Source organism: Bos indicus, chromosome 14 (assembly GCF_029378745.1).
Source record: "Bos indicus isolate NIAB-ARS_2022 breed Sahiwal x Tharparkar chromosome 14, NIAB-ARS_B.indTharparkar_mat_pri_1.0, whole genome shotgun sequence".
NCBI lineage: Eukaryota > Metazoa > Chordata > Mammalia > Artiodactyla > Bovidae > Bos > Bos indicus.
The window spans coordinates 57,626,811-57,648,285 of NC_091773.1; the positions used below are offsets into that span (position 1 = coordinate 57,626,811).

Genomic DNA, 21,475 nt, shown 5'->3' on the forward strand with positions numbered 1-21,475 from the left:
TATATTAGCAGGAGAAACAAAGGGCTTTGGGACCAAGGAGGGAGTAAGTGCTGGGCTCCGCTGAGGAATGTTGAGGGTGGACTTGAAAGAAAAGGTGGAGTTTGCCAGAATGAGTGCAGTGCCATCACACAAGATCCTAGGAATGACCATTCAAAAGCATGGGTGCATTATAGGGCTCGGTGCGGTCAGGCGGCTCTGAAAATTGTACATTGTCTATAATCCTCAGTGTGGGGCTTGGGCTGTGGGCCAGAGCAAAGGCTGACCACGGCCGGGGAAGTGCGTTAGGGACAGACTGTAAAGAACCTTGTAAGATATTCTAAGGAGCCGTAGTAGCTGCATACTGCAGGGGAGTCATTCTCCCCTTTAGCACGCTGGAGAATCACCTGGATGGCTCTTTAAACCACAGCACTCAGGGCCCTCCCCCCGCTCCCTCACAGGGTTTCTGGTTAAGCAGGGCTGCATGAGGGGGTGGGGGAGCACCAGGAAACCTGCGTGTTTAACAGGCTCCCAGGTGAGGCCAGTGCTACGGCTCAGACCCAGAGACCATCTGCTGTGGGTGTTCAAAAACCAGAAGCAGTTTAGAAAAATAAAGCGCATGATAGCATTTAAATTGTAGAAAGAAAATGCAAGTTGGGAGAGAGAAACTAGGGTGTGCTGGTTGCTGTGAAGAAAGAGGCCATACCATCTATTTATTGCCACTTACCATGTGCTGCGTTCTGAGGTAAGAGCTGTTTCTAGCTTTCGTTTAACATGTACTTAAACAAGACAACTGCTGAGTCTTAAGCATACCGTTTAAGTTAGATCAGGCTGAGTGTTAGAATCACGGCTAATAGCCTTGCAAGGAGAGGAAGAGCTATAGGTTGGTGTTCAGTGCTGGGACAGGCTGTTGGCTGCTGGTGTGGTGGAATATTTCTACTGGAGTGGATGGAGTTTGGGCACAGCTGGCCCTTCATCAGCTGTTGTGTGAGAAGGGACACTGGTCCCCCTCCACCTCTTCTGGGCTCCGGTGGTCCTCTAAGTCAGGAAGGTTAGCTGCCTCTCTTAGACCTCACCCTTCAAACTGTAGAGGCAAGTCACCAGGACCCAGCTTAAAATATGAGCTCCTCAACCCATGTTTCCAAGTTCTCCTTGATCTAGAGTGTTAGCTCCCACAACTGTGGAATGTACACCATTTATTTGTGAGAGCCTGGTTATCTTACCAGACCTCACAGATGCCATTTTTAGTCTAATCTTCATGTCATTTCTCATACGAGTAAAGCTTTTCTCCTTCCCTTTCAAGACAAATCCTACCCATCCTTCAAAGCCCAGTTCAGAGGATTCCTCCTTGAGCCCTCCCTGTATTTTCCATTATGAAATCCTGTAGCCGCAATTGACGTGTAATTCACCATTTAGTCCTTTATTATCCCTATTTCTGCTCCCTGCTTAAAGTTGCTTCATCAGTTTTAGTTTCTCAGCCAGACTGCCGACTCTTCAGTCATTTCCTGTGCTAACCAGGAAATTTGTTGAGGTGTTCTGCCCAGGATAGGGAAATCCCATTCTGAAGTGCTGATCCATAGTATCAATCTATGATGTCAGGGAAAGCAAATGCACTTAAAACTTGAATCAAACATAAGTTATAAGTGGCACAGTAGATATTGTATCAAATTATCTAAGATAAAAAAATAGAGCAGCTTGTTCACTGGGCTTCAGCTACACCAACTTTATCTCAGTATTTCTTATGCTCTAAGCTCCTCCTTCCCAACAAGACATCTGATGTCCCCTCTGCCCAGTATTTATTCCTTCCCCACCCACACCTTCTCCTGGACTATGCTCCCCCACAAACTGGATCTGTTCGGTGTTCTCATAGCATCCTCCATCTTTCCTTATTTTTTGCATCTGTTACAGTCTGAAGTTACACATGTGTCGGTGTGATTTTTCAATTAACCCCACTAGTCTGGCAGCACCTTGAAGGCAGGAAGAAGGTTTCGACCCCTTTATATCTTTAGCTTATAGCACAAAGCCTAGGCATATAAGGTATTATGTATGTATTTCTTGAATTAAAAACCATGTGAGCAAAAAATTTTTATAAAATTAAAGTAACTAAATGTGTCTGGTGTACTTGCCATTCACACCGGTCTGTGGTCGCATTTTCATTTTCTGTGGGCATCTCTCTGTTCTCACAACCATCTGTCTTCTCTTTGTTTTTGGTTTCGCTGCTGTTGCTGTTTACTTGCTAGTTTCTAAAATGCAAGTGTCTAGCCATAAGAAGGGGCAGGATTAGTACAGACACTAAATCTTGAAGCTCCAGAAATGTGTCTCTGCAGTCTCGCCCCAGCCTTCCTATCCCCATGTCTTGGACCACCTCCAACTTGGCTTGACTCCTGGGTGACATGGCTCCCAGAACCCCCTCTCCTTGGCAGACTCCTGTGGGCTTCCAGATACAACAGCAGCATCTTGCAGATCATCCCCAGATCTACCTTTCTAAGCCAACCTTCCTACTCCTCCTGTCCAGACCTATACTTACAAGCTTTCAGATGTTTTTGCCCACATATTTCACAGCCTTCAAACCTATCATCATAGAGACAAACGTAATACTTGCTTTAGCCCCCTAGGCTGTGCTATCTTATTTGTCTTCATTGGCAGTAAGACAGTCACACTTTTGCAATTCTCACAGGCAGCCAAAGTAAGGATCATCGTAAATATTTCTCTTGGTTCATTTTCATCTTCTGTATTTTGTCCATAGTATTTACAACATGTCCACACTTACTAGAAAAGAAGAAATCCATGCTTTGCTAATCATATAGAGGAATTACAATAATACCTCCCCTTTCTTATGTCCATTTAATTTATACTGATTTTTATGTTCACACTAATGTGGTTGTCAAAGATTCTAACATGATTAACATGTAGAGACACATACCGTTTCTCTGCAGAATATTACAAGCTCTTAAAAAATGAATGTCTTCAAAGATGCCACATGTGTCTCCTTATTTGCACTCTGTCTTCCTCCGCCTAACTCCTGCGATCAAGATAGAAACTGGCTTCCCTTCAGCCCTTTTATTCCCTTTCATTACCTCTATACTTTCTATAATGACACCCTGAAATCTGGTGCAATCATTTCTTCAAAGAAGATCAAGAATTGAATATAGTGGCCTACTTGCTCCAAACTATGCTATGACACTTATGGCAGAAAGTGAAGAAGAACTAAAGAGCCTCTTGATGAAAGTGAAACAGGAGAGTAAAAAAGTTGGCTTAAAACTCAACATTCAGAAAACTAATCACGGCACCTTGTCCCGTCACTTCATGGCAGATAGATGGGGAAACAATGGAAACAGAGACTTTATTTGGGGGGCTCCAAAATCACTGCAGATGGTGACTGCAGCCATGAAATTAAAAGATGCTTGCTCCTTGGAAGAAAAGTTATGACCAACCTAGACAGCATATTAAAAAGCAGAGACTACTTTGCCAAAAGAGGTCCAGCTAGTCAAAGCTATGGTTTTTCTCGTAGTCATGTATGGATGTGAGAGTTGGACTATAAAGAAAGCTGAGCACTGAAGAATTGATGCTTTCCAACTGTGGTGTTGGAGAAGACTCTTGAGAGTCTTTGGACTGCAAGGAGATCCAACCAGTCCATCCTAAAGGAAATCGGTCCTGAATATTCATTGGAAGGACTGATGCTGAAGCTGAAACTCCAATACTTTGTCCACCTGTTGAGAACTGACTCATTCGAAAAGACCCTGATGCTGGGAAAGATTGAAGGCAGGAGGAGGAGGAGATGACAGAAGAAAAGATGGTTGAATGACATCACTGACTCCATGGACATAAGTTTGAGTAAGCTCTGGGGGATGGTAAAGGATAGGGAGGCCTGGCATGCCGCCATCCATGGAGTTGCAAAAAGTGGGACTGAGTGACTAAACAATACTTGAAAAACCAATCTTAAAATGGTTGGGAAGCATGTTAATAATTTCCAACCTGTTATTAATAATCAACCTAGATTAACCATCCCTATATTTAGCTGAAGTCTTTATTTAGATTCTCACTGAAATAGTCTTTAAATTCTGTGGGGATAAAAAAGAATCATGGACTGAACAGTCTAAAATGTTAGAATATCTTGAGATAATGAGAAAATGAATTGTGACAAAAATAGTTTTCCTTCCCATTTCCTTTTGTGTCCTGGCATCTCTCATGATCTTTGATGCATAATAAGTGCTAAATAAATATTTGTAGAATGAATAAATTAACGTAAACACAGTACATAAAAAGCTGTAGCATGTGTTCCTATCAATTCCAAAGTATGCAGTGTTCTCAATAAAATATGCTATAGTTTAATTTCTGAGTTTTGGAAACAACCCTGAAGATGCAGCCAGAATACATCATTTAAACTATGTTTTGAAAATATCATTAATTTATGTTTCATTTTAGAAGAATGGAATTTCTAACGTATTTCCCAGAGTCTTGTAAAAGGGTGGTATTGATTATGATGCTCTATTTATACTTTGGAATCTCTCTAAGGTTTAAATTCAGCTTGAAAGCAGGGTCATGAATCTGTTCCTGAGTAAGTGTGAGGCAAAGTCGCTATAATCAGATAACTTTAGTATTCACAGTAAAAAATAAAAATAACACTGAAGTCATTTTAGGTAGACAGTTTGGGATGGCTCCCCTGAGTCCCCTTAAGTAATTTTACATTCTGAGATCCCCGAAACCTTGATTGATGCATTGATAAATGCTTTCTTCTGTTTTAGATAACAAAGCACCAATGACTAAAACTAAAGCCAAGTTTTGCCTTTAAAAAATATTCTCCAGTGAATGTCAAGCTATATCAAAACTTGAGTCACACTGCAGGGCATATCATGAATGTTGTGCTGATCATAAATTTCAACTTTAAGTCCAGATCTTATAATGACAAGTCTGCTATCAAACAGTTATATTGTGGGTGAGAACTCTCTGAAGACTGACGGCAGGGATTACAAGGTCAGCCTTGGCTCCAGTGAATTCCATAAACTTGTGAATAAGAAGTCCTTATTTCTTCAGGATTTTAAGTGTCATGATAAGGAATGGAATATGTCAATAGCCTTGAATCTGTAGGTTTCCTGTCTTAGGTGTCTGGATTTGATCACATCTCAGGTAATAGTTTTGCCTTACAATTATTTAAGGTGAATCATTTGGAGACGTGGATGGCTCCAGTGACTCAGTAACATTTGAAGTTAGTTGGAGCTCAAGTGAATTCATTCGTTTTAATCTACTATTTTGATTAATATGGTGGCGCCAGTGGTAAAGAATCCGCCTGCCAATGCAGGAGACATAAGAGATGTGGGTTCAATCCCTGGGTCAGGAAGATCCCCTGGAGAAGGTAATGGCAAAAGGACATTCCAGGATCCTTGCCTGAAAAATCCCATGGACAGAGAAGCCTGGTGGGCTACAATCCATGGGGTCGCAAATAGTCAGACATGACAGAAGTGACTTAGCACCAGTGAATTCATTAGATTCAATCTACTATTTTGATCAATATCAGTCCTAAAGTAACTAGAAAGACTCCTGGAGTAGGAAACCCACTCCAGTATTCTTGCCTGGAAAATTCCATGGACAGAGGAACCTGGTGGGCTACTGTCGATGGGGTTGCAAAGAGTTGGACACTGACTGAGCAAGTACATACTGCAGAATAACTAACCACAAGTTAGTCGATTTGGAGCACTTCCTTGATTGTTCGTATTACTATCAATGATTGTTTGCTTCCAACTGTTCTTTTAAAAGTGAACTTTAGCTGATCCTGAACATCCAGTCTAATCCAGATTGCAATAAGGAAATACACAAAAGCTTTCTCTGCCTCAGTTCTCTCGTTAAGAAACTAGAGTTTCTCTCACTACAAATGCCATTATCTGGAACCTAAATGTAGCGGGATCCACAGCCACTTGAGTGGCATCCTCCTTGGCCTGTGCAGCTGACTCAGCCTCACCCATTGGCCCACGTACTCGATCCTTCTTGTCTCTGTGCCCTCTGCCTTCAGTGCCGTAACTTTTCTGACAGTCTCCGCTCCAGGGGGCCAATCCCTTTATTTTCAGTTTCCTGACCCTGCTAGCTATTTGTATTACTCTTTATTTCATGTGTCACTGGCCTGTCTCTCATTCTCAAACAGGCAGAAACAATGTGGTTTTTTTATCTGGCATTTCACCCAGAGCCAGCTGCAATACTCAGTGTACAGTAGATACTCCAGATGAGTGAAGGGACATCAGTGCAATTTGGGAAAACATTTCAATAGCTTATCATTCCTCTTCAAAACTCTTTTTTTTTTTTTTTTTTTTTGGTTAACCCTTCAAACCAACTTTGAGGCTACTTGAAAACAAACAGTAACATGAATTATTATGTTTACATCCTCCCGCTCTCCTTTCTGATCATCATTTGCAAGAGGAAACTTTCTGGAAGTATATTGCCCAAGTGTAGGCACGTGGAGAAAAAAGGAAGAAATTCAGGAGGAAAGACTCATCCTCATGCTAATGATTCAGGATTGGTCTTATTGATTAATGGTCATAATTTGTTACGTAGTGCTGATGTTAAAAGAGATTGTTTAGTTAAGACACCTAGTGTAAAATAAGTTATTTTATTGACATGGTTGTGAAAGTAAGAAGCTGGGAAATTGTGCCTATTTAGTGCTATGGGTTAGACTTTTCTACCTAAATCATTTCTGAAATAATCTTAATGTGTGGAAGGCTAGTTGCTCTTCTGTAAGTCTGATACTATTGTTTCTTAGAGCTGGTAGCAAAGCAGAAGCAGGCTATTGAAGTAAGTGAAGCTGAAACCAAAGGCTTTGGCACCACACCTGTTAATCACTGAAATGAAAGGCCAATTCAAACACTGCTGGTCATCAAAAACTGCTTGTGTTACCACAAATTCACTTATGACTCTCTTGGGAGCATCACTGCTGTGAAACCTATAGAATTAGAAACCGCTCCCAAATTCTGCTCAGCAGAGAATGCAAACATTTCACTCAAATGGCACTCTTTTGTCAAATGAGCAGCGGCAGGGAAATTGATGAGGGTGCTAATTATTCTTGAAAGAGTCAGAGAGGAGTGGAGAACACTCAAAGACTTCACAGTGAAGCTGGGAGTAAGGGGATGAATTTCTCCAAACTCTAAAAAGCATCAAATCCGCAGACAGGGATGTGAATTAGAAACAGGTCTCCTCCTGTATTGCAACCCTGACATTTCCTTTGTGGATTAAGGCAGTTGGAGTATAAATTTTTGAAAACTGTGAAATTTTCCCTTCTTTCTAACACTGAATTCCTATGCATAATAGGATATAGACCATCACTGCTTTGACTGATCTTTTGTCTTTTGGAGTTTTATAAAAATTAATGTTCTTTCCCCTACATACCAAAAAGGAACACCATGGTAGTTCAAATGGTGAAGGCTTTCAGAGAAAGGCTCAGCTACTCACTATTTAAGCTAATTATGCAAATATGAAATTATCCTGGACTTTCAAAAAGCCAAGTAGAATTTGGTTTTTAACACAGAGATGCGTCAAAGTTGCAAATCAAAAATTTCAAGAAGAGCTAGAGCAAATTCTTTGACTTAATACACTAAAACAAATTAGCAGCTATTTTAATCTCCATGCAAGGGAAAACAAAATATCCTAATTATCTTCTGCATGCCTCTTCAGATAATAAAGAAGATACTAGGAAGCAAGGACCTGAAGAAGAGAAATACTTTGGGAGAGCAGGAACACATTGCCGGAAGAGGAGACCTTGGGTTCACTCCCCTTATATGTATTTGCATTTTCAATTAGACATGGTTAAATATTGAGAATCTTCCAAGCCTAGAGAAATGTGAAATTTTATTCTTGGGAAATCAAGTGGCATGACTGGTGTTAAGGATAGAAAAGATCTAAATGTATACCAGAGAAGGATGAGTCTCTTGATATCCCAAAAACATATCAGTGAGATAGCAACAGATTTTCAGTGCAAGTTTACCATTTACTGAGCACTGTTGTAGATCTGATGACAACTTGTACTCATCTTTAAGTTGCTTATTACTCATTAGTAGCATAAGAAACTTGTGGCAATCTTATGAGAACCTGTTTAGTTTAAGATACGGCATAGAGAGAGATGTCATGTGAAAGTATGAAGTTCAGAAAACCAATTCTCCATGCTGACAGGGGGAAGAAAACTTATGGTAATTAAATATGCACAGTTACTTGCTTTGCCTAATTGTAGAAACATTCCTACTGGCTAAAGTATGCTTTCCTGCTTTTGAATTGACCCTGAAGTCTTTCAGTATTAATTTAATGGGGAGCATAAGCAATCCTGAGAAGTCCTCCCATTTCTCATCTTCTCTGTCACCTCTTGACAATCACAAAGGTTGGTTGGTAGCATCAGACTCAGTTGAGCACAGTGACTGTAATTTTCTTTCTTTTATCCACTTTAAAGTGTTTAATCTACCCTAGGAACTCAGACAGAGCCAGGTATACCCAGACAAAGGTATTGGTTATTAAAGGAAGCTATTACAAGGAATTGTGGTTGCATGACCCCATTCGAAGCGAGGAAATGTATCCACTCAACTAGGACAGAAAAGACATGTTCTTCCCAGAGGTTTGCCAAAGCTTGTTTTAGGCCAATACATTTGATCTCCATGATTTCCCACAACTGGGGCTGTGGTTCAATAAAGTGGAGTAACACTGTCCTTGGTTTCTGAAAATAAATACGAACTATGGGCACCACCTGGCCATGCAGGTGCAACTGAGACTCTCGCTCACCCTGTGCCCGTTAAGCCAGGACAGCATGTTCTGTCCAAGGATGCCCAGATCGTGGCTTCAGAGATGCTGCCAAAGGAAGGGAACCTTTTTCCAGGCAGGATGGGTCATTCAAGGGGCTTGTAAATGTTCTGTGGTTATTCAGTTTTACAACCACTATGTCTGGATTACAGGAAATTATTCTAAACTAGGGCAGAAAGCCTATATTAGAAGCAATCCAAATAGCTTCAGAAGAAGGATAGGGACTCAAATATTTAAAGAGGTTTTGTCTTTTTGTTTCGTTTTGTTTTTTTACTAGAAAGTTGCTAGATTGGCCAAGCCAAAGCCCATGAAACAGTAGGGTGTGACCACTGTCTCAGGCAGATTATTGATTGCTAACATTTAAAAAAAATCTTACATTATATTTATTCTGTTGAAAAGTATGTGCTTAGTCATGTCTGACGCTTTGTGACCCTATGGATTGTAGCCAGCCAGGCTCCTCTGTCCATGGGATTTTCCAGGCAGAATACTAGAGTGGGTTGCCATTTCCTTCTCCAGGGGATCTTCCCAGCCGAGGGGCTGAACTTGCATCTCCTGCACTGGCAGGCAAATTCTTTACCCCTATGTCCTTGAAAAGTATACTTGAAAGCTAATACATGTGTTGGGCTTCTTTTTTTCCCCCAGCTGTGTCTAAAGCAGGAAATGATAGATTGTTCTCTATTTCCTCGCATGTGAGAAAAGAATTGTCAAGCAAATAATTGGCTCAGAAAATTTCTGCCCAGTTTTGTGGGTTCAGGGGACCTTAGATACAGTGTAAGAAAGACTCAAAATGAGAGTAAAGAGAGGGTGGAGGGGCATGTCCTTCAAAGCCTTCCTGTGTGACATACTGGTTATACATTATCTCTCTTCTGTCATTTAGATCCTCCCCTCTTGTGTTTTCTTTCCCCTTCTTTGAACTTTGGGCAATAATCAAGCCTCCAGGCTGTGCTGCTTCTTAGAGGTCCCCAGAGGCTTTGGGGGAGCTGGTAGGTTGAGACTGCCTGCCAGCCACCTCATACATTTGCTACGCTAGTCCACTCATCTCAAAACAGCCATGTTCTCAAGACTTTATAGAAGGACAGTCCCCTCTGGTAGAAGAAGATTTTTCTTAAACAAGAATTTTGGAAATTTACAAAGCATTTCCTCTTACAAACCACTTCAGAAGGATCCAGATTATTCACAGCTTGTATATGATTACAAATGAAGTCTCCTCTCAGTAGGCAGTATCCCAGCTCCAGACCCGCACAAACAAAGCAAAAATAGCACATGCTGTATGATTCCTCTTTTCTGAAAATGACTTCGCACCTTCACTGTAATAATATCCTCAAAAAATTCCAATGAGCCCAAATAACGAGAGCAAGGGGCTCCATTCCCTCTAACCATGGTCTTGCTAAGTAGAGCTCTATTGGATTCCTTATAAGGCTTGTGCAGTTTCTCTCCCAATAAGGTTCAAATAGACTGATGTGTAATTCTGAGTAATTTGCCAGCCCTTCTCCCTTTTTATCATAATATGGTTATGTTAATTATTGTCTTTATCTTCAGGGATCTCATTTTGAGCTCAACTAAGTTGTGAAATTATCTATCGACACTTCTCCAATTTCTACTCTAACTTCCTTTATCAGTCTTGGATGTATAATGTTTGGCTTGATGCCCTGTTAATTATAACATCTAATACTTGCAGAGTCCCAGCCAGAGTGTTTACACAATCTGTTTGATATCCAGAGCAACTTAATCCCCACTTTAGGCAAATCTCTCCCCTCGCTGTCCACCGCTGATTTTGGGATGGGGAAAGAATGACTGTTCTGCAATTTTTCCTACTTCTTTGGCTTTCATTACTCTCCTTTCAAAATTATGCTTCTTTCTCCCCCTTTTGTGAAATCAGTGTTTTCTATCACTATTTATTTATTGCATATAAAAGAATTCTGTAAACTAAATTTTGAGGAAGAAATGCATCCTTCTGCCTATCAAACCACAGAAATTTGTATTGTCTTTGGAACTGTAGGTTACAGGAAATACAAGTTAAAACAATAATTATATAATTGGGCTTAACAACTTGGCAAAATAAAAAGGATAAATTATTGATGAAGATATAATTGGTATACCCTTTCTAAGAAAAAGCTGGAAATATGTATGAAACATTTTTAAATGCACATATGTTTTAAGTGGCTTTGCCTTAAAATTTTTATCCTAAGGTTATTATTAAAATCATGGTCAAAAAGATTGATGAGCAGATACATGACTGAACCATATCTTGTTTTATCTTTTTTATTAAAAACATTTTTTTTAAGTATAGCTGATTTACAATTTTGTATTAGTCTCTGCTGTATAGCAAACTGATTCAGTTATACATATATCCACTCTTTTTTAGGTTCTTTTCTCATACATGTCACCACAGAGTATTTATAGAGTTCCCTGTGCTATACGGTAGGTCCTTATTAGTTATCTATTTTATGTATAGTAGTGTGTATGTCCGGAGAAGGCAATGGCACCCCACTCCAGTACTGTTGCCTGGAAAATCCCATGGACCGAGGAACCTGGTGGGCTGCAGTCCATGGGGTTACTAGGAGTTGGACACGACTGAGTGACTTCACTTTCATTTTTCACTTTCATGCATTGGAGAAGGAAATGGCAACCCACTCCAGTGTTCTTGCCTGGAGAATCCCAGGGATGGGGGAGCCTGGTGGGCTGCGGTCTATGGGGTCGCACAGAGTCGGACACGACTGAAGTGACTTAGCAGTAGCAGCAGCAGCAATGTGTATGTCGACCCCAATCTCCCAATTTATTCCTCCCCCCTCCTTCCCCTTGCTTGTTTTCTACAACTGTGACTCAATTTATGTTTCACAAATAAGTTCACTTTACCATTTTTTTAGATTCCACATATAAACAATATCATATGATATTTGTCTTTCTCTGACTTACTTCACTCAATATGACAATCTCTATGTCCATGCATGTTGTTGTGATGGCATTATTTCATTCATTTTTTATGGCTGAGTAATATCCCATTGTGTATATATAAATACCATATCTTCTTTCTCCATTCCTCTGTCAATGGCTATTTAAGATGTGTCCATGTCCTGGCTATTGTAAATAGCGCAGCAATGAATATTGAGGTGCATGTATATTTTTGAATTATGATTTTCTCCAGATATATGCCTAGGAGTATGATTGCTGGATCATATCATAGCTCTATATTTTTAGTTTTCTAAGTAACCTCCATACTGTTCTCTACAGTGGCTATACCAATTTACATTCCCATGAACAGTGTAGGAGTAAACCATTAATTGTAATCAAATGTTGTACAGTGGGAGATTGATTAAGTAAACTGGCTACATTTATGGAATAAAATGTTATGTGGGCGTTAAAAATTAGGCTTTATTGCAAAATTCTTATTCTTTTAAGTAAAAATTGAGCAGACTATAAAATTTTACATATGGAATAAAGATCTAACTGTACATAATTTTTATTGAATTGAAAAATTTTGTATCTCTAAAGTTTTGATTTTCAAGTGTCAAGTGTGAGTTTCGCATACTCCTCTTACTTGCAGCTGCAGCTTTTAAAAACAAGTCGATCACTTCAGACTTCAAAATGAGGCTAAATGAAATATGTCATATAACATAGTATCATAATATGCTTTTTTGAAAACAGATTATTAATGTTGCTCTAAAAATAAAAAGCTAAAATAAATTGTTCAAAGAAAAATATTTTCTATTATTGAGTGGTTAGGTATAAATTTTTTTTTCCTTTTCAAAATTCTAAGGCTAAAACATTTTGCATATTTGTTATCTTTCTACAACTAAGTCACAAATTTATTAGCCAGGTCTGTAGGTGTTAATGTGTCCTAAAGGCAGGCAGACAGAAGTTGCTCTGGGTTAATACTGTGGCTCTCTTTAAAGCTGGCAAACTGCCAGCCCCATTCTAACATAACAGGTATAGTAATAAATAAATAATGGACCTTCAATAAAAATCTATTCGTTTCAACAGTTATTCAGTGAGCCTCTATTACATTCCTAACTTTGTCTCATATAGATAGGAAGAGATATAAGAATTATTGCATTCTAAATTCAAGAATTAAGATTTTTAACAAAGAATAGGAAGTGGCACAAATGAGAACAGTAGTAATATCACAGACATATGTGAAGAGATGGCATAAAGTTCAGAGGCATGACCAAAATCAGAGAAATAGTTAAAAGGGGTATCAGAAAAAGGTGATTGGAAAAGCTGATTATTGTTGGTTGGATTTGAGTGGACAGCGGGGAAGGTAAACGTACAGGACAGGGCACTGTACACCGGTAATGGGCAGGGACAGAGACAATGGAAAATGGAGGGAGAGTCACTGCTCTGACTTAGCAGGTTGCTGTCAAAAGCTCAGTGAAGATCCGGCGTTGTCAGATCTTGGATTTCCCTGCCAGTAGACAAACACTCCAATGTTCTTGCCTGGTGAATTCCAGGGACGGGGGAGCCTGGTGGGCTGCCGTCTATGGGGTGGCATAGAGTCGGACACGACTGAAGCGACTTAGCAGCAGCAGCAGCAGACAAAGGGAAGTCGTGGCCAAGATAGCAAAGCCTGTTGATTCTATTCACCCAGCCCTAAGACAAATGGGTCAGGTTCCAATCAGAAAAGCTGAGCTCTAGGAATATAGATATAGATATAATTTATTATAAGAATTTGACCTTATGCAATTGTCAGAGCTGGTTACATAGTCTATTTGAAGCTGTTGTTTATTAACTTGTGTCTTTTGCTGGAAGCCAAAGTCTAGAAAACAAGTGGTTAAGAAGGGAGAATGGACATGAATGGGGAACAAGGAAAAACTAGAACCTGTAACATGAAAGCAGGAGGCAGTGGTACTCATCACCGCTCACAAGGAATCCCCCCAGGAGCTTTAAAAACATTGATGTGCAGGTCCCATCCCTGGAGAGCCTGATTTAATTGGTCTGTGACATGACCTGGACTTCAGGATTTTTTAAAGCTCCCCAGATTCTAATACACAGCTAAGGTTGAGAATTCCTTGTGAGAATTTGCTTTGGTAATGGCAGTGTGATTTAAAGGCTGGGGGAAATCTCTCCCTCCTAACACATACATATGTGTCCATCACAAACCTGTCAGACTGCACAATAGTTTATCCTTAGTGGCTCATCCCATCGAAGCATCTTCATTCCTTTTTAAAATTCATATCCTTCTGCTAAATGTGACATCTTGAACTTACAATGAGTTTATCTTACCTAGAATCATAAAAATAATTTGGAAAGAATCTCAGAGGCCTCAAGTTCAAACTAGCAAGTATTTTTACTGTGATTTTTATAGATAAGGAAGCTGAAACTCAGGGATGTCTTTCTCCAGCATTATTCTTCTCTGTAGCATTTATTTTGGTGTGGGTGTGGGGAGAGCTTTTAATTAATGTCCTCCTTACATAATATTCTTTTTTTTAAATAAGAGGTTTTAGACTGTACTTGTGTGACTATGTATTTTTTAAAAACCTTGTACTTTTATGTCAATCTATTTTAGGGCTTAAGATAAATTCCTCTGGGGTAAGGATCCTCATAAATGACATTTTAACCTTTAATATGCCTCATTTATCTAAATCAGCATTTCCTACTCTGTCTTCTCATCACCCTGTGATTGCTTCCTATGATCTACCTTTCTCTCTTTGTACTTTGCATCTTAATCCATAGTATCTCTACTCTGCTGGCCAAAGAGAATATATCATTGCCAAATTGGAAAGCAAAAAGATCCCCCCCTTCTATTAAAAGACATAAACAGCTGTCATATCATGTATATGTCTATTCTCAAAGACGTGTTGGACATTTTGCTTATCTGGGAATTGTTTGAGGTTCCTCTGGGGTGAATGAATCAAACGCTATAAATTTGCAACATATTAAATCAATCAATCCCTAAAGGTAAAGTACTGGTCTAAGCTTTGACTACTCTGATTGGAGCCCACCCTTTTTCTCCCCTCTAATCAGCATAGTCCGGTCTGAATCAGCCTATCTGAACCAAACCGAGGTATTCTAGGACCAGATGCTTGTGTAATGAAAGGTATGATCTCATCAGAGACTCCATGTTCTAAGAGGCTCACACAAACAGGAGATTATAACCAATATGTTTATTACTCTTCATGACCTAAGTCCTAATTGGAATCATGCAAATCTTCTTGTCAAAATCCTATTGCTGGTTTACCTCTCCATCAGGGAGAAACAGTCATTTTTCTGTATAATAACATGAACAGATAACAAATAACTGCAAACCTTTAGATAATTTAAAAATCCTCTTAAGCCTAGTCTTTTTCTTTCTTTAATATCTAATCTGAAGCATAAGGGTGAATGCAGTGTTTGAGTATATATTGTTTAAGACATTATTTACATGAGGGATATTGATGCAGTATATTGAGCTGAGAAGATACTTATGTACTGTAAATCGCTCTAGTCGTATCTGACTATTTGCAACCCCATGGACTATAGCTCTCAGCCTCCTCTGTCCATGGAATTCTCCAGGAAGAAATACTGGAGTGGATTGCCATTTCCTTCTCCAGAGGATCTTTCTTACCCAGGGATCAAACCCAGGTCTCCTCCATAGTAGGCAGATTCTTTACCATCTGAGCCACCAGGGAATGATACATTTTGAAACCAGAGAGAGAAAAAAATCTCTTAAGATTTTTCATAAATGTGACCAAGAGTCTCCATTGACTGACCTCATCCAATCAATTTTAAAGAATTAAATGAAAAATAAGTCTTTAATGATACCTATCCAAAAAGGACTGAAAAAAAAAATTACTTTCACTTGGGAAACTTACTACTGTGATCTGAGGTGCTTTTTTTTTAAGGTTTAATATTTAAGAGGGCTTTGCTGATAGCTCAATTAGTAAAGAATCTGCCTGCAATGCAGGAGACCCTGGTTCAATTCCTGGGTTGGGAAAATATGCTGGCGAAGGGATAGGCTACCCACTCCAGTATTCTTGGGCTTCCCTTGTGGCTCAGCTGGTAAAGAATTCACCTGCAATGCGGGAGACCTGGGTTCAATCCCTAGGTTGGGAAGATCCCCTGGAGAAGGGAAAGGCTACCCACTCCAGTATTCTGGCCTAGAGAATTCCATGGACTGTATAGTTCATGGGGTTGCAAAGAGTTGAACACGACTCAGCAACTTTCACCTTCAATATTTAAGAAGTCTCAGGAATTTTCCTTCAGAACTTTGGAATCTATTCACAGATTAATGATTTTGACCACACATTTCAATTCTCTCCTCTTCATTTTGAATCAAATAATATGAAAAAGATGTTTTAATAAAATGTGTTTTGTGGTTCACACATTTTTATAATAATCAACATAGAACCCTGTGGTAAGCATTCCTGAATTTTAGTCTTTAACTCCACCATATACTTGTTATGTGAAAATTACCTTTTTGAAGAGCTCTCATTTGTAACAACCTATTGTGTGAGAACTAAAGATAATGTATGTAAAACTCCTTGAAAACTGCCTGACAAAATAGAAGCTACTTAAGAGAAAAGAGCCCTTTTAAAACAAAACATGTTTATTCACGAGAGAGCTGCTATTTAACCAATTACCTCTTCCATCAAGTTTTATCTTCTCCGAAAGGATCAGATCAGATCAGTCGCTCAGTCGTGTCCGACTCTTTGCGACCCCATGAATCGCAGCACACCAGGCCTCCCTGTCCATCACCAAATCCCGGAGTTCACTCAGACTCACGTCCATCAAGTCAGTGATGCCATAAAGGATAGTCCTCCAAATTTTGCCACTTCTTCCTCATCCTTACAGTCTCTTCATACATTGCTATCTGATTAATGTCTTTTATCATTATAAAGATCTTTATTTTTCTCTATTTAATATTCTTACAGGATCATGATATTTAACATTAAAGGAATGTTATAGACTAGACTGGGCTTCCCTAGTAGCTTAGATGATAAAGCATCTGCCTGCAATGTAGGAGACCAGGGTTCAATCCCTGGGTTGGAAAGATCTCCTGGAGAAGGAAATGGCAACCCACTCCAGTATTCTTGCCTGGAGAATTCCATGGATAGAGGACCCTGGCAGGCTACAGTCCATGGGGTCGCAAAGAGTCAGACACAACTGAGTGACTAACACACAACACACACAATAAACTAGCCTATTGCTGTAGATAAAGTTAATATTGTATGCTTGTGAATTTGTGCACATTTTGTTATAAATCGTATTTATCAGTCACTCTCCATTTTACCCCAACTTTACCACCCCAAGTGGTTAATCTAATTTCTGTCTCAATAGATTTGCCTGTTTTAGACATTTCATGTAAATGGAATCATATATCATATTAGACATACATAGACACACATCATAAGGGCTTCTCAGATGGCGCTAGTGGTAAAGAACCTGCTTGCCAATGCAGGAGACATAAGAGATGGCAGGATCGATCCCTGGGTCAGGAAGATGCCCTGGAGAAGGGCATGGCAACCCATGACAATATTCTTGCCTAGAAAATCCCATGGACAGGGGGGCCTGACAGGCTATGGTCCATAGGGTGGCAAAGAGTCAGACACAACTAAAGTGACTTAACATAGCACACAGATCACATTTTGTTTATCATTTATTAGATGAGTCATTTGAGCTGTTTCTACTTTGGGGGCTGTTATGAATATTGCTACTATGGATATTTATGTAGAAGTTTTTGTGAGGACTTTTGAACTGTGGTCTTGCTTTTGAACTGTGGTATTGGAGAAGACTCTTGAGAGTCCCTTGGACTGCAAGGACATCCAACCAGTCCATCCTAAAGGAAATCAGTCCTGAATATTCATTGGAAGGACTGATGCTGAAGCTGAAACTCCAATAATTTGGCTACCTGATGCAAAGAACTGACTCATTTGAAAAATGCTGGGAAAGACTGAAGGCAGGAAGAGAAGGGGAAGACAGATGATGAGACAGTTGGATGGCATCGTCAACTCAATGGACATGAGTTTGAGTAAACTCTGCGAGTTGGCAATGGACAGGGAGGGCTGTTGTGCTGCAGTCCATGGGGTTGCAAAGAGTTGGACATGACTGAGCGACTGAACTGACTTGTGGGGACATATGTTTTCGTTTCTCTTAAATTTTCCTCCAGAAGTGGAATTGCTGGGTAGTGGTGCTAGTGGTAAAGAACCTGCCTGCCAGTGCAGGAGACAGAAGAGACATGGGTTCAATCTCTGGGTTGGGAAGATCCCCTGGAGGAGGGCATGGAAACCCACTCCTGTATTCTTGCCTGGAGAATCCCATGGAAGGGTAGCCTAGCAGGCTATAGTCTATAGGGTCTCACAGAGTCAGACGTGACTGAAGCAACTTAGCATGCACATGGTAACTCTATGTTTAATCTGTTGAAGAACCACCAGATGATTTTCCATCATCTTACATGCCCACTGGCAATGGACGAGTGTTCTCATTTCTCCACATCCTCTTAATCATATGTTATTTTGTGACTTTTTAATTAAATCTATAGGGCTTCCCTTTTGGCTCAGCTGGTAAAGAATCCACCTGCAATACAGGAGACCTGGATTCGATCCCTGGGTTGGGAAGATTCCCTGGAGAAGGGAAAGGTTACCCACTCCAGTATTCTAGCCTGGAGAATTCCATGGATTCTCCATAGGGTCGCAAAGAGTTGGACAGGACTGAGTGACTTTCACTTAATTAAATCTATCCTAGTGGGTATGAACTACTGTCTCATTGAGATTTTGACTGTACTGTATCCTACATTTTCCTGATGATGAATGATGTTGAACATCCTTTTATGTGCTTATTGGCTATTTGCATTTCTTCTTTGGGGGAAATGTCTATTGAATTTCTTTGCCCATTTTTGATTGGGTTGTCATTTATTATTTAGTTGAGAGAGTTCTTTATGTATTCTAAATACAAATTATCTCCCAGTGCAATATTTTTTTGCACCATATGGGTTGTCTTTTCATACAATGATTATACTCAAAACACAAAACATTTAACTTTTGATGGAGTCCAACTTATTTAATTTTTGCTTGTGTTGCATGCAGTTCTGTTGTTATATCTAAGATGGCTTTGCCTAACCCAAATACCAAAAATTTATTCATATTTAGTTCCTTTACTGATATTTTCAGTATTTTTTAGTTATTTCTCAGTGGTTTTTTTAGTACTTATCATATACACCTAAACTTATCAGGATCTACTTCAGATTTATATTAACTTTATTTAAATTAGATACAGAATTTATAACTCTTATATAAGGCTTCTCCCCTTCCCCTTTTTGTGCCATAATTCCCATATATCTTACATCTATGTATGTTGCAATTCAGCAATACATTTTTATATTTATTACCTAATGTTATTTTCTGTACTCTAAGGAAGGAAGCTGAGAGAAGAGCTAGTATGTATTCATATAGTTTGCTACAGTAATTTTCTTAATATTTCTTTATTTCTTTCTATGGATTCCAGTTACACTCTGTTGTTTTTTTATTACAGTTGTTTCCTTACTATAATATAGCTTTGTTCCTACCCAATTTCTGTATGCTCTTATCATCAAATATATTACATCTCTATAATTATAGGATGACATAATTATATACATTTTGTTTTATGTGATTGCTTTTAGATTAGTTAAAAGAAGGAGAGACAATGCATAAGTTTTACTGTATTTTATAACTATCTACATAATCACCATTATTGGAACTGTTTTTCTTTTTTCAGGTGAATTAAATTACTTGCTGTCTGGCATCACTTACTTTTAGCTTGAAGTACTTCCTTTAGTATTTCTTGCAAGACAGGTCTGTTAGCAATAACTTTTCTAGATTTTGTTTGTCTTGAAATGTCTTTACTTTGCCCTCATATTTTATAGATAGTTTTTCTGGATGTAAGATTCTTACAGGCTTTTTATTTTTTTAGCAATTTTAATATCATCCTACTTCTTCTGGCCTCCATTATTTTTAATGAGAAGTCATTTGTTAGTATTATTCTTCTCTTGTTTGTGATGAGTTCTTTTTATCTTAGCTTTCAAGATTTTCTCTTCATATTTGGCTTTTATTGTTTTCTATATGATACGTCTCTGGGTGGATCTTTTTCTGTTTACCTTATTGAGAATTCTTAAATGTCTAGATACATTTTTTTCCATCAAATTTGGGTAATTTTATTAAAAAAAAAAAACTTTCCTTTTTCCTCTCCTTTTGATGCACCTGCTACATGCATGATGGCAAGTTTAGTGATATCCTACATTTCTCTGAGGCTCTGTTGATTTTTCCTCCATCACTTTTTCTCTGTTCTTCAGATCACATAACCTCTATCTATTTATCATCAAGTTTACTAGTTCTTCTTTTGCCAGTTCAGATTTACTATGAGCCCCTCATGAGTTTTTCACTCCAGCTATTATAATAGTATACCTTTCAGCTCTAAAATTTCCACTGATTCTTCAAAGAAATTTTAATCTCTTTATTGATATTTTCTGTCTTATAAGATACTGTCATATTGTTTTCTTTACTTCTCTAATCATGATTCCCCTTAGTTCTTGAACATGTTTATAGTAGCTGTTTTGTACTTTTTTTCTGTTAAGTCTGGCATGCAGGTCTTCTCACATTGCCTTCTAATATTTTTCCCTCTATATGAGAAATGCTTTCCTCTTTCTTTGCATGTTTCATAGTTTTTGCTGAAAACTGACCGTTTTAGAGTCTATATTTTAATGGTTCTGGATATGGTCACCCCAACGTGTCCACCTCTGCCCCTGGGCTTGTTGTTATGGGAAGAAGGGAAGCAGGAATCTTGTGTTCTGGGTTATATTGACTCAGAGTAGAGCTTATATCACATTGAGCTGGGGAAGAGGAGGGAGGGTGCAGGTCATGCTCTCACTGTTATTTAAGAGATATTCTTGAATAAATGATTGTGTGCATGTGATTGGGGATAAGGAGGGGGGCTTCCCTGATGGCTCAGATGGTAAAGAATCTGCCCACAGTGTGGGAGATGTGAGTTCAATCCCTGGGTCAGGAAGATCCCCTGGAGAAGGGAATGGCAACCCGCTCCAGTATTCTAGCCTGGAGAATCCCATGAACAGAGGAGCCTGGCAGCCTACAGTTCATGGGGTGTGTTTTTGATTAGCTATATGCCCCTAGGAAAATTTGCAGAGATTTTGAATGACTGCTTTTTTAAAAATAATTTTTATCAGTTATGGTTGTTTTGCTGGCAAGCAGGTCTACAGAGCTCTACTCCAAGTATGGAGTTGGGGCCTTAATCCAACTCAGCATAGCTCACTTTTGTTGGCACTTTGCACTCAGAAAGTTGACTCTCTGGGAAGTTTTATATGTTTTATTAACTTAATATTCTAAGATAATTCTATATATTACTTAATATTTTAATATTCTAAAGATGTATTAGTAATATATTTCTTTCATTTACTGAACACATACTGCTAAGCATTTCATATATACCATCTTGACACTCATATTTGTATGAGATAGAGGCTCTTAACACCATCCCCTGTTTTACAAATAATAAGAATGAGATTCACTCAGAAAGAAATAATCCTCAATGCCATAAAACTAGTTAGGAATGGAGCCAAGATGATCACAAATCTGTCAGGTTTTAATGAATGTGGTCGTGCAGAATTTTTTCTGCTTTTATTGCTGTTTCTTTTTTAAGATATATTTCTAGAAGTAAAATTACTAAACCAAAGGAGATGAATATTTAAATTTTCTTGGTAAGAATTAGCAAACTGATTTCTAGAAAGTCATCTTTTATTTATTTATTTTTTTTTTCTGTGCTGGGGGCT

The 21,475-nt window shown here is 38.9% G+C and overlaps 1 long non-coding RNA gene across 1 annotated transcript in view; it reads left to right on the top strand.

Moving 5' to 3' along the window:
- Window positions 1–486: 486 nt before the first annotated feature.
- Window positions 487–21,475, top strand: part of LOC139186952 (uncharacterized) — a 264,026-nt gene continuing 243,037 nt past the window's right edge. The window contains exon 1 of the long non-coding RNA XR_011570640.1: window positions 487–721. This is a non-coding gene — a long non-coding RNA (uncharacterized lncRNA). The remainder of the gene's footprint in view (window positions 722–21,475) is intronic.